The 12,462-nt window shown below is 48.5% G+C and overlaps 1 protein-coding gene across 2 annotated transcripts in view; it reads left to right on the forward strand.

The window, feature by feature from the left end:
• The first annotated feature begins 280 nt into the window (after positions 1-280).
• KCNJ1 (potassium inwardly rectifying channel subfamily J member 1) overlaps positions 281-12,462 on the forward strand; it is a 34,605-nt gene continuing 22,423 nt past the window's right edge. The window contains exon 1 of one of the 2 annotated variants that reach the window (XM_075909644.2): positions 281-534. The gene's annotated coding sequence lies outside the window, so the exon portion shown is untranslated. Of the gene's footprint in view, positions 535-11,369; positions 11,569-12,462 lie in introns of those variants that run through there. The other variant, XM_006111166.5, reaches the window with a different exon arrangement.

Raw genomic sequence — 12,462 nt, forward strand, 5'->3', positions numbered from 1 at the left:
CCCTGTGCCCCCTTAGATCGGATGATCTGAACCAGGCAGGGTGCAAGCAGTGCAACCCTGAAAAGTGTCAGTGTCAGGAGGTCCTGGCTATTCCTTATCCCACTGAGCCCACAAGTAACAAGCACTGAGCCATTTCCATTGTGACTGCCCTGAGGGTGCTGGGGAGGGAGGCTTGCAGGGGAAGGGGAGTGGGGGAGGGGGCTGTCAGAGGCACAGGTTCCCTTTGCTAGCTCAACTCCTCTGCTATATCGAATCCCTTTAGCCATCACTGCCGGGCCTTTTTACCAGCGTCTGTAAAGCAGAGCGTGCCTTCATGTGCCACTGCATACAGATGAGCTGGCAACCAGTTTGAGCTAACACAGTGACACATAAATACCACAGGAGACCTGGGGCTCTTTCATCTGATACAGGATCCGTAGGACCAAAGCACTGAGGAAACCTGCAGCTCCCAGGATACTGCGAGTTACTGACTGCGCAGGAAGCAGGGCTGCTTTTTCTCCTTTCTGTGGCCATTCTTACAGCTGCGCAAACAAGGTAAGGGGCTCATTGCAGGCTGTCCTCTTGCAAGCCGATGGAGATGAATCTTCACTCACCTCAGTCCCAGAGGGGGTTGCCCAGATATTCCCAGGCACATATGCGGGTGTGATTAGCCATACTGTGCCATCCAGCTGTACCTAAGTGCAGCTTGTGGACTGCACCCTTTGTGCCTTATGACCTCCCACCTCTTGAGGCCCAAAGTGCAGTCAGGACATCCTGGCTCTAGGCTTGGTTTGGCCACTGTCTTGCTTTGGGCTTTTGCAAGTCAGTAAAGCTCCCCCTGCCTCACTTTACAGATCTGTGAAATATGAACACAACACAGGGGTGCTAAAGGGCTTAAGATGTTGTCAACACAAACATTTTGCACCTCTTTTAGTTACATGTAAACATGTAAAATTACAACGATGAGACAGGCAGGATAATCTACTGGTCAGGGAACTAGACTGAGATGTGGGACAACTGAGTATCATTTCCTGCTCTGCAGTTTGATTTTGGACAAGTCACTTAGGCCCTCCATGCCTCAGTTATCCATCTGTACGGGGAGAATAAAACTGCCTAACCTCATAGGGTGCTGTGAGGATCAGTGCATTACAGACAGATGGTGCTCAGATGCTAAAATGATGGAGTTATTTAAGACTGATAAATTAGTAAAACTAAAATAAATTTCAACCCCCCCTTCATTTTCTACTTTTTCTTATATGGTGTCTATGACGGCAATTTATGCACAGTTCGTTTTTTCGTTCTCTGGATAGAGTCAGTTACTTTTCCGCAGCTGAAAGGATCCTTATAAATATCAATAAGAAATCAGAAAAATATGCATACATGTTCAAAATGACATTAGAAAGCAGGACATCCTGTTCAGAGAGTGTTTTTTCAGAAGCTGGTCATTTAAAAAAAATAATATGTTTTAAAATTCTCAGTTAAGAGGACCCTTTATTGAAATATTTGTAACATTCTCTGAGATCCTTTGATGATTTTGCACTTTTATGTTACCTGATTTCTTATTGGAAGGATTTCTTATTTCTTTCTTTGCATGGAAACATACCACTCCACCATAGAAAGGGAAAAATATCCCTTCTATTGAAAGTTCTGTATTCTGTGTTAGAAAATAACTACATGATAACTTGAACTTCCAGCAAAGGTAAAAGGCTTTATTTGAAATGCCTCACTCAATCCTAATTTGCAATATCACCAGAATCCCAAGAGACACAAATTGTCAAGCTATAATTTCTAGCTATGTTAAAAATCTTGTATAATATTTTTATATGGACTTGCAGAAAAACACAGTTCAGAAAACATTTGTTTGCTTATATCATGTTGCTTTACCCTTTGTATTATCTCTCTCTCTTATAAAACCTCTTCTGTTGCCAGTGACCAAACCTTCTCTCAAGGCACTTACTGGCTAATGAACACAACTGTTATCTTTTTAGTTTTAATCCTGAACAAATGCAAAATGACCTGTGAAATCCAAGTGACATATAGTTTGCGGTCATCACACATAGTGTTGGTTGCACATAAACATCACAAAACCATGAAACAGCGAGAGACAAAGTTCAGTTTATTCTTTAAAAACACCTCACCTAGGACTTGATTTTCATTTCCACGAGGTGCCTTTATACCATGCTGGAAGTATAAAAGAGACTTGAAGTGAAGATAAATTATATTTAGACTAGAATGATGTAAAGGAACCTTGTTTCAAATGAGAATGAAGTTTTCAGATAGCATTGGGTTTCATCTGACACTGGCCTGCTGTGTGACTTTGGCTAAGCCTTTTGCTGTTCCATGCATCAGTTTCCCCAACTCTAAAACGGGCTGATGACTTTGATTTTGCTTTGTGCATTGCACTGAGACAGATGAATACCATGCAATGCTCTGTACAAGAGCCAATTATTCTTACTTTTGAGTACGGTAATATTGTATCTAAAACCAATTTTGATTAAAGGAAGCCAGAAAGCAATAATAGATAAAAAATTTGCTTTAAAAGAATCTTGGAACTTTGCCTGGTAAAAACAAATATACTTTTTTAACCTAAGCATGGCTTAACATTTGAATGAGAAAAGAGAGGGGATGGGGGCTAATGCATTCTCTTCAAATGGATGTCATGGTCATTGCTCATGTGGGGGACTTTTATTTCTCATAAGAAGCTCAGAACTGCCAGCTGGGGTTTGCTTTGGACTGTGTGTGCCCCTTTCTTGTTCATCCCAACAACATGTTTTTCCTGCTCTTGTGTACGAGCAGACAGATCACAGCTTCAGGCTGGCCGAGTGATTTCTAAATATCTTCATCCAGGTTCCCAGCTTGTGCGTGTGTCTGTGTAGACAATAAAACTATGGGGTATGTCTAGACTGCAAGAAGAAGTTTTTTCGGAAGAGATCTGCATCTGGCATCTGACAAAGTGGGTCTTTGCCCATGAAACTTTATGCTCCAATAAATCTGTTAGTCTATAGGGTGCCACAGGACTTCTCATTGCTCTTTCAAAGAAAGCATCCACACTGCAGAAGCGCATTGAAAAGGCGCCCTGTTTTTTTGAAAGAGAGTGTCCATATTCATTAGACGCTCTCCCGCATAAAAGGCCACCCGGAATCACTTCAGCCATTGCATTAGGTCAGCAGTTACTTCCGGGTGCTGTTGCCTAAGTCTACCTGGGTATGTCTACACTACAAAGTTAATTTGAACTAACAGCCGTTAGTTCAAATTAACTTTCATAGCGTCTATACATGCAAACCGCTAGTTCGAACTAAATTTGAGCTAGCGGAGCGCTTAATTTGAACTAGATAAGCCTCATTCTACGAGGAGTAACGCCTAGTTCGAATTAAGTAGTTTGAATTAAGGGCTGTGTAGCCACTTAATTCAAACTAGTTGGAGGCTAGCCCTTCCCAGCTTGCCCTGGTGGCCACTCTGGGCCAAACAGGGAAACTTTTCTGCCCCCCTCCCGGCCCCGGAGCCCTTAAAGGGGCATGGCCTGGCTACAGTGCCCGTGCCAGTTGAGAGCCTGCCAGCACCCAGCCAGCAGACCCTGCACCTGGCACGGCATGAACCAGCCACCTGCTGCTACCCAGCCCTCCGCCTCTTCCCAGGACCAGGCTGGCAGCTCCCAGGAGCCTGCCCGGGGCTGAAAGAAGCGGGTGCCCGCCTGGTCTAGTGCGGAGATCGTGGACATCATCGCTGTTTGTGGGGAGGCCTCCAACATCCATGACCTCCGCACTAGGCACAGGAATGCGGCCATCTAGGGCAGGACAGCTGCCAGCCTGGCCACCAAAGGCCACATGCAAACCCAGGAGCAGGTTTGCATGAAAATCAAGTTAGTCCAGTGAGACCCCAGACCCTGAGCCCTGAGCTTAGAACATAAGAACATAAGAACGGCCGTACTGGGTCAGACCAAAGGGCCATCTAGCCCAGTAGCCTGTCTGCCGACAGCGGCCAGCACCAGGTACCCCGGAGGGGATGGACTGAAGACAATGACCAAGCCATTTGTCTCGTGCCATCCATCTCCAGCCTTCCACAAACAGAGGCCAGGGACACCATTCCTACCCCCTGGCTAATACCACTCCATGGACCCAACCTCTATGAATTTATCTAACTTTTCTTTAAACTCTGTTATAGTTCTAGCCTTCACAGCCTCCTGTGGCAAGGAGTTCCACAGGTTGACTATGTGCTGTGTGAAGAAGAACTTTTGCTTATTAGTTTTAAACCTGCTGTCCATTAATTTCATCTGGTGTCCTCTAGTCCTTCTATTATGGGAACTAATGAAGAACTTTTCTTTATTCACCCTCTCCACACCACTCATGATTTTATAGACCTCTATCATATCCCCCCTCAGTCTCCTCTTTTCTAAGCTGAAAAGTCCCAGTCTCCTTAGCCTCTCTTCATACGGGACCTGTTCCAAACCCTTAATCATTGTAGTTGACCTTTTCTGAACCCTTTCCAAGGCCAAAATATCTTTTTTGAGGTGAGGAGACCACATCTGTACACAGTACTGAAGATATGACGTACCATAGTTTTATACTTCCCCTCCTCCTTCCCCTGGCTTCCCACATCCAGATCCCTCGTCCCAGGTTTCCCCCTCCTCTCTCCCACCTCCTTTTCCCAGTCTCCCCAGAGGTTAATCCTCCCCCCAGTTTTGTTAAATAAAGAGAGTTTCTATTTTTGAACATGTGTCCTTTATTTTTTACATCAGGAAGGGGGGCTAGGGAAGGATAAGTGGAAGGAAGTGAGGGAGGAATGGGGCACGAGCCCCCGATGGGGAGGACTGGGGTGGCTCTGCGGGCTCCTCGTGGTGGAAGCTCTCCTGCAGGGCCTCCTGGATTCTGACAGCCCCCCCATTGACTCCCCCCCAGGTGGCAGCCTGTGGCAAGTGCAGCCGGGCTGATGGCCGAGTGCTGTGATGTTCTGAGTGTGGGCACTCAGGGCACTCCAAGTCAGGACTGCTTTGCTGTCCCTCATCAAGAGAGACAAGCAACCCTGAGAACTGTCTGTCCGGGGTGGGGGTCGGGTCCCTTTAAGCACAGCCCTCGGCTAGCCTGAGGCAGCAGCTCCACGCTCTAAGTCCTAACCTGATGCCCTGCTGGCACTGCTTCCGGCCAGCCTTAACCTCGGTGCAGGGTCCACTCAATGTGGACATGCTAGTTCGAGTTAGCAAAACGCTAATTCGAATTAGTTTTTAGGTCTAGATGCACTAATTTGAATTAGCTCAGTTCGAATCCCTCATCCCAGGTTTCCCCCTCCCCTCTCCCACCTCCTAGTGTAGACATACCCTCTGAGACGTGTGCTTAAAGGGACCCCCCTGGACAGCCATTTCTGAGGTTCTGCTGTGGGCTTGCTTACCTCTCCGAGGGACAGCAAAGCTTTTTCAGTGCTTGCCCTGTTTGCCCAGCTTGGTTGGACGCCACAGCATTATTTTGTTTTTGGCGATGAATCCGGAGCTGCCCCTGGGCATGCGATGGCCCCACTCTGGCATGCTGCAGGTTATGCAGCAGTTTCAGCAGACCATCTTGACAGTCCTTCCCCAGCTCGACTCCCAGCTCATCTGTGAGTCCTTCTGCCTGGATGCGGGAGCAATGCCCTTGCCCCTGTACCGCACGGTTGAAAGGCGAGTCTGGAGGCTGGACGCCAGTTCCGACAGGGGACCGGCTGGTGATGGAGCAGTGGGAAGACCAGAAGTGGCTCAACAACTTCCACATACACAAGGCCACCTTCTTGGAGCTGTGTGCCTGGCTCGCCCCTGCCCTCCGGAGACGTGATACCCACCTGTGGCCCGCCATCCCCTTTGAGAAGCAGGTCAATATTGTTGTATGGAAGCTCGCCACTCCCGACAGCTACCAGTTGGTGGGCCATCAGTTCAGCATGGGGAAGTCCACCATTGGGGTCCTCTTTATGATGGTAAGGCACTCTCAGGGTGCACTCTCTGTGGGGGGGAAGAGTCCTGGAAAAGGGGGACCCTTGGGAAAGGCCTGTGAGGTGTGTGGGGGGTGGAGGGAGGGTGGGGGAAGGGCTATCCCTGGGGGGTTGCACCATCCTGCCCTCACAAAGCCCTGCTGCTGGAGGTGGGGGGGGGGGGATGGCCTCAGTGTGGGGAAGGTGGCTCCTGGGTGTTTGAGGTGGGGGAGGAAGGCACAGGCACCTCCCAAGGGCTCAGGCACTCCATCTCATTCTTGGTTTTGTGGTTTTGTTGTCTCCTTCTGCAGGTGGTGAGGGACATCAACACCGTCCTGCTGCGCAGAGTCATCCGCCCGGGAGACTTGGACCCCATTGTGGCCAGATTTGCTGCCCTTGGCTTCCTGAATTGCGGAGGAGAGATCGATGGGACACACATTCCGATCCGCGCGCCACAGCATCAAGCCACCCTGTACATTAACAGGAAGGGCTATTTTTCCATGGGGTGCTGCGGGCCTTGGTCGACCACCGGGGACGGTTTTCAGATATTTGTGTCGGGTGGTTGGGCTGGGCACATGATGCCCGCAGATCCAGGAACTCTAGCCTCTACCGCAAGCTGGAGGCTGACACATTCTTCCCCCAGTGGGACTTTTGCATGGGGGACATCCAGATGCCACCATGCATCATTGGGGATGTGGCCTACCCACTCATGCCACAGCTCATGAAGCCGTACACTGGCCACCTGGACCCCACCAGGGAACAATTCAGCGTGCACCTGAATCGGGCCCACATGCAGATCAAATGTGCTTTTGGGCGCCTCAAGGCCAGGAGGCCAGGTTCAGGTGCCTCCTGACTTGTCTCAACGTGGGGGAGCACAACATCCCTGGAGTGGTCGCGGCATGTTGTGTTCTCACCATCATGGAGAGCAAAGGAGAGGCCTTCCTGCCGGGATGGGGGCAGAGGCCAGCCGCAAGGGAAGGGCCTTTGAATAGCTGTGGACAGCTGCCATCCGCCAGGCCCATCAGGCTGGGGTGTGCATCTGGGAGGCCCTGAGCGAGAGGTTCTCTGAAGGAGCCCAGTAACTCTCCCCAGAGCCTCCCCAATGGGAGCTTGAGTCTTTTCCCCCTTATACTTTTCCCACCATAACCCTTCCTTTCCCCCCTTCCCTGTGCAAATAATAAATACAACTGTTTTGGTTTCAGCAAAAACTTTGTATTTTGTTTTTTATAATAAAAGTAACTAGGTTGGAGGGGGCTGAGAACCTGGATGGGGGTGGAAAGAGGGGGACTCAGGGCTGGGAGTGGCATGTGGAGCACCTTCAAGTGCCACCTCAGGTCCGGGGACCTTGATGAACTCGGGCTTGGGTGGGGCCTGGGACAACAGATGGGTGGGCAGGATGGGGGGCTGCAGTGGGGGTCAGGGATGGCAGGGGGAGCGGGGAGCAGGGAGCAGGAGCAGGGGGAGAGGGAGCGGGGACAGGACCCGGGTGTGCCATCAAATACAAATGGCTGAAGTTTGATTGGTGCACCCATAACAACATTAATGCAGACCAGCTGACTTCAGCGGTGACAGGATCAGTCCCAGAGTGCAGGTTGGGTGTTGGAGCGCATGTTCTTTAGGTAAGTCTGGAGGAGATGGAGCACACTTGATGGGAGTCTGTTCCAAGCGTAAGGAGAAGCTTGAAAGAATTCCCAGAAATGCGGCTTGGCAATAGAATAAAATGAAGAAGTCGAACGTTGGGATGAAGCATTGGCTTGACACTAATGAGGTCATGGTTTGATTCCTCACTCTGGCAATGTTTTCTAGGAGCAGCTGAGACTTTAGAAAATGAAGGGCAGACTGTCAGGGCCCTTCCAGAGCCGTAATTAACCCTAGTCGATCAGAACACGACAGTGGTGAGCAAAGCCTACAGCTGCCTACAAGGTTTTGCCTTTTCCTCCTGGACAAAGACTTAGCTACATCAGTCCATGTATTTGTCACTTCCAGATGGTCTTGCTGAAACGTATGTACCCATGCCCTGCATCCTCTAAAGCAGTGCTTCTCAAACTTTTGTACTGGTGACCCCTTCCATACCACAGGCCTCTGAGTGAGGCCCCCCTTATCAATGTGTTAATATTCAGCATGGCTACGTCTACACTGGCATGATTTTCCGAAAATGCTTTTAACGGAAAAGTTTCGGAAAAGCACGTCTAGATTGGCAAGATGCTTTTCCGCAAAAGCACTTTTTGCGGAAAAGCATCCGTGGCCAATCTAGACGCGCTTTTCCGCAATAAAGCCCCGATCGCCATTTTTACGATGGGGGCTTTTTTTCGGAAAACAGAACTATGCTGTCTAAACTGGCCTTTTTGCTCAAAAGTCTTTCGGAAAAAGACTTTTGCCCAAACGGGAGCAGCATAGTATTTCCGGAAAAGCATTGATGATTTTACATGAGATCGTCAGTGCTTTTCTGGAAATTCAAGCAGGCAGTGTAGACAGCTGGCAAGTTTTTCCGCAAAATCATCTGATTTTGCGGAAAAACTTGCCAGTCTAGACACAGCCCATGAGTATAAATGCGGGAGGAAAGCAGTGTTTGTGGTGGAAGCTTACAGCTTGTGACCCCCCTCGTAATAACTTTGCAACACCTGTGGGGTCACTACTCCCAGTTTGAGAACCCCTACTCTAATGGAGTCTACTCTGCTTCCTTTGCCGGTTCAAAGCCCCAGTCCTGTTCATAAGGGTCAGGAACTAGCTACATCTCCACCTATGACCCATCAAGATGGCTGCATTTCTCCTCCTAGACTATGCAACAAACTAAACCCAAGACAAAAGACCCGGGGCAGAAGACAAAGCATCCCAGTTAAGAGGATTTTGAACGTGTTATTGAGGAGACCACATGAGGGGCTTTCAGACTAGAAGTCTAGACGGATCATGGACATAAACAGGCATCAGCATCATGCCTACCCTGCTTTGACTGGATGTATTTTGGGAGGAACTACATCTGGGCTAGGTGGGAAGGGGTCTTTGTAGGGGAAAGAGGCTCACACTGGAAAAGGCTGAGAACCATTGAGCCACATGAACCTAAAATGGAAACATTTTTCACTGCAGCTGAAGGGCCTTCCACATAAAATGTAATAAATAGCTCAAAGGAGGATCTCTTGCAGCCAGGGAGGCTGGAAATTCAATGAAGTCCCTGATGGACCTCACTGTACAGCTCTAATGTATCTCCGTTCTTTCACTACTTCGATGAGTCCAACACCAGACGAGACAGAACACTTCCTCTTGAAGGATCTAGACAGCCGCGATGGCTTTAACGAGGGAAAGCGATGCACACGTATTGAATTGTAAGTGAAACAAAGAATTCATATGACTCTGGCTCTTTTGGGCAATATCGCTCATGGTCCGAATAGGAGAGGCAGACCCCACAGAGAATGGGTAGATGATCTAGTAGATTGGCATGGAGCTAGTCTACAGAAACGAAGTCACTCTGCACTGGACAGAGTAAGAAGGAAGGAAATAGTGAGGGAGGCATTGGACACCAACGGGCATTGAACCCATGGTTGTTGATGATGATGATCACTAAAGTGGTTTCTGAATCTCTGAGGTCTGCCTGTGGTAAGAGAGCAAAGGGCTGGCAGGGAGGAGACAAATCCCCCTTGACAGAAGCATCCCATGTGCTTACAAAATGTAAACAATAAAATAATAGGAACCCAAGAGCAAAGCTTTTGTGTTCTGCGGTTGATGCTATCCACAAGTCTTGATTGACTAATAACCTTGGAGTCCCTGGCTGTTTATCAAATATCATTATCCTGCACGTCAAGGAACAAACATGGCAAACAACATGTATTGGGTCAGGGCCAGGCTTGACTGTTTGTACAGTGAGCCACAAAGAGGGTGTTTTATTTTCACTGAGTGTGTGCCCTTTTCTAGCTGGAACTGTTTTCATTTATCTAGCTGGTTCTTTTCCCGGCTTGCTTTGTACCTTTGAATGATCAGGCAGAACAACATCGGTCTCTCCACAAGTGTATTGTGAACTCTCACATGTTGATTGACTAGGCTGCCACCGGGGTCCTTTAAAAAAAGGCTTGCTCTCTCCAAAAATATGAATTAGTCATTGACGTCAATGAGGTGTCAGCAAAGAGCTGGTTCACTGCATCATTATTGCAGTTTAATACAGGTGTCATCCTGCTAGTTTCAACCATTTTAGTAGCTACGCTTAGGGCAGTGGCTCTCAAAGTGTGGTCCATGGACCACTGTCTTGCAGGTGGGCTATGCGCTTGGGACTCAGCGGGGAGCCTGCACCCCAGTCTCCTCCGCGCAAGGTTGGTGAGCCAGCACTGGCTTCCCACTCAGGACGGAGGGGGGATGAGCCTTGTGGGGGTAGGAAGTAATTGAGGGGGATAGCAGTGCAGGAATCTGCTCATCTGGAGGCTTTCCCCGCTGCTTCCATTGGCTCAGCCTGCTCCTGCACCCTCCCTCCCACTCATTCAGTCCCTCCCACCCTCAGTGTGCTCCTGCACCCAATCTCCTCTTGCACCCATTTTGTCATCAAGGGTGATGGTCTGCAGGAAGGTCAGTGTTGAGTGAGGTGGGTTGTGGGCCAAAAAGATTGAGAACCACTGGCTTAGGGGAACAGCTGTGAATCAGCCCCATCGTGTGCCTAAATTCACTTCCCTTCTCCATGGCTCACATTTTCACCCACTTGGGCTTTTTAAATGCAGTTCAATGCTTCTGCATTCACCATAAAGTCTTCCAGCCTAGACAGGACCTGAATGACAAATGTTTAAGCAGCCTCAGTTCTGGGGGTTTCAGATCAGATGAATAGCTACTGGTTTTTACCTCTATGGCTAAGTCTGCAGCTCCTTCGTGCACAACACTCACGAGCAGTCCTGTGATGGTGAGAAAGACAGGCTGCTCTGGGGTTTGTCCTCCAAGCAGGAGGTTGATCGGATGTTCTGCTCCTGCCTCCCCTTGTGGTGCAGGGGTGTACGGAGTTTGAAATCTCCGCACAGACTGAAACCTTGTTCACGAGTGCCCAGATCCTGCCTCTTTCCATGCTTTTTATGCTGCTAATGGAGCCTTCTGCACTTGTAGAAAAATGCAGCTGCTGCCCCATTAGAATTAGTATTGATAGTGCCCAGAGCTTTACAGACAGCCCTCAAGGTGCTCATTGTCTAACTAGCAAGGGAATCATCCCAAGATATTACAATTCCCTTGGACTCCTGCCTCCCCCTGCCCCTCACTCCCTGGTGTTTTAACTCTCCGCGGTATTTATCTTGGCATCATTTCACTCAGCCCAGGCTCTAATTTTTAAGTGCAAACCCTGCATTCCTACCTGCAACAGGCTAACCTTGTTTTCCATAACTTCCAAGGTACTTATTGAGCTTTGACTTGCAGAGAGTAACTAGGTGACTGTCCCTGGCCTTTGGACCCTGCGGGCGGAGAGGGTGGGGTGGGGAGAATGAGGTGGGGAGGAGGAAAGAGGCTCTTATGCTTCATTTCCCTGATTAAGTTATTTGCCAGTTTCCAGCTCCATCCAGATTTGCTGTTTGTCCTTGACCGTGAGGGGAAAGATGCAACTTACCATACCCCCAAGAGTTCAAGTTCTTATTTCTTGCAGCCAAGACACCTGATGGAGCTGCCTTCTATGTGAACCAGGCAGTCGCTCCCACAAATACCCTGGTAAGTCCTGATATTCTGCGGCCACAGGGCAGCACATAAGACTGAACGTGATCAGGCCAATGGCTGATCGCCTTTTGAAGCCATGAAAGAACTGTCTAACCGTACAGCACCATGCATCTCACACTTGATCCTGCAAGCTGCTGAGTGCCCCCTGCAGGGCTCTGAGTGCAGCTTCAGGACTCTTGACTCCAACTGGAGTGGCAGGAGCTCAGTAGCTTGTAGAATGTGCTTAGTTTTAAGGGTTTTTTACATGATGAGAAATAAAGGAACAAGAAAGTAAAGAGAGCAGTGTCTGTGCCTCCTCTTTGAGGCAGGGACGATGTGGTGCAAACACATCCCTAATGTTCTTTGTATTGTGGGTCCATGCTGTCCACAAAACAGTCTGTGCTCATCAGTATAAATATTATTCATTTCAAAATAGAGCCCCTTTTCTGGTTAGCCAAGTTGCCAATGAGTCTATTTTGGTCTTCAAATGGGATTTGTCAGTCAGAACAAACAGTTTGGACAGCAAATGTTCAGACCCTTATTTGTTCGTGTGTTAACTAATTGCTCACGTGCTATTGTTTCCACTACCTGATGACCGGATGACTGAAAAGACCCCCTCTCCCCACAAGCAGAAGAACAATAAATATGAATTTTGGACAAATCATTTGTTCAGCTTTTGAGATTCATGGCAATGTTCACAGCTACTGGGTGGTCACTGAAATGCTTATAAAGAACAAATGTTGGAGATAGGGCCAGAAAATGAATCCAGATTTCTTGGGTTCTTGTCATATATTTTAAGTACAAGATACTCTATCATAGGCTTGACTTGTATGTTTAAGTGGACAAGTCTTTCAGGATAGTATGTTTAAAAGTCAGTAAGAGACTTAGACACCTAAGTCCCACTGATGT

Source organism: Pelodiscus sinensis, chromosome 25 (assembly GCF_052426305.1).
Source record: "Pelodiscus sinensis isolate ZL-2025 chromosome 25, ASM5242630v1, whole genome shotgun sequence".
NCBI classification, from domain to species: Eukaryota; Metazoa; Chordata; order Testudines; family Trionychidae; genus Pelodiscus; species Pelodiscus sinensis.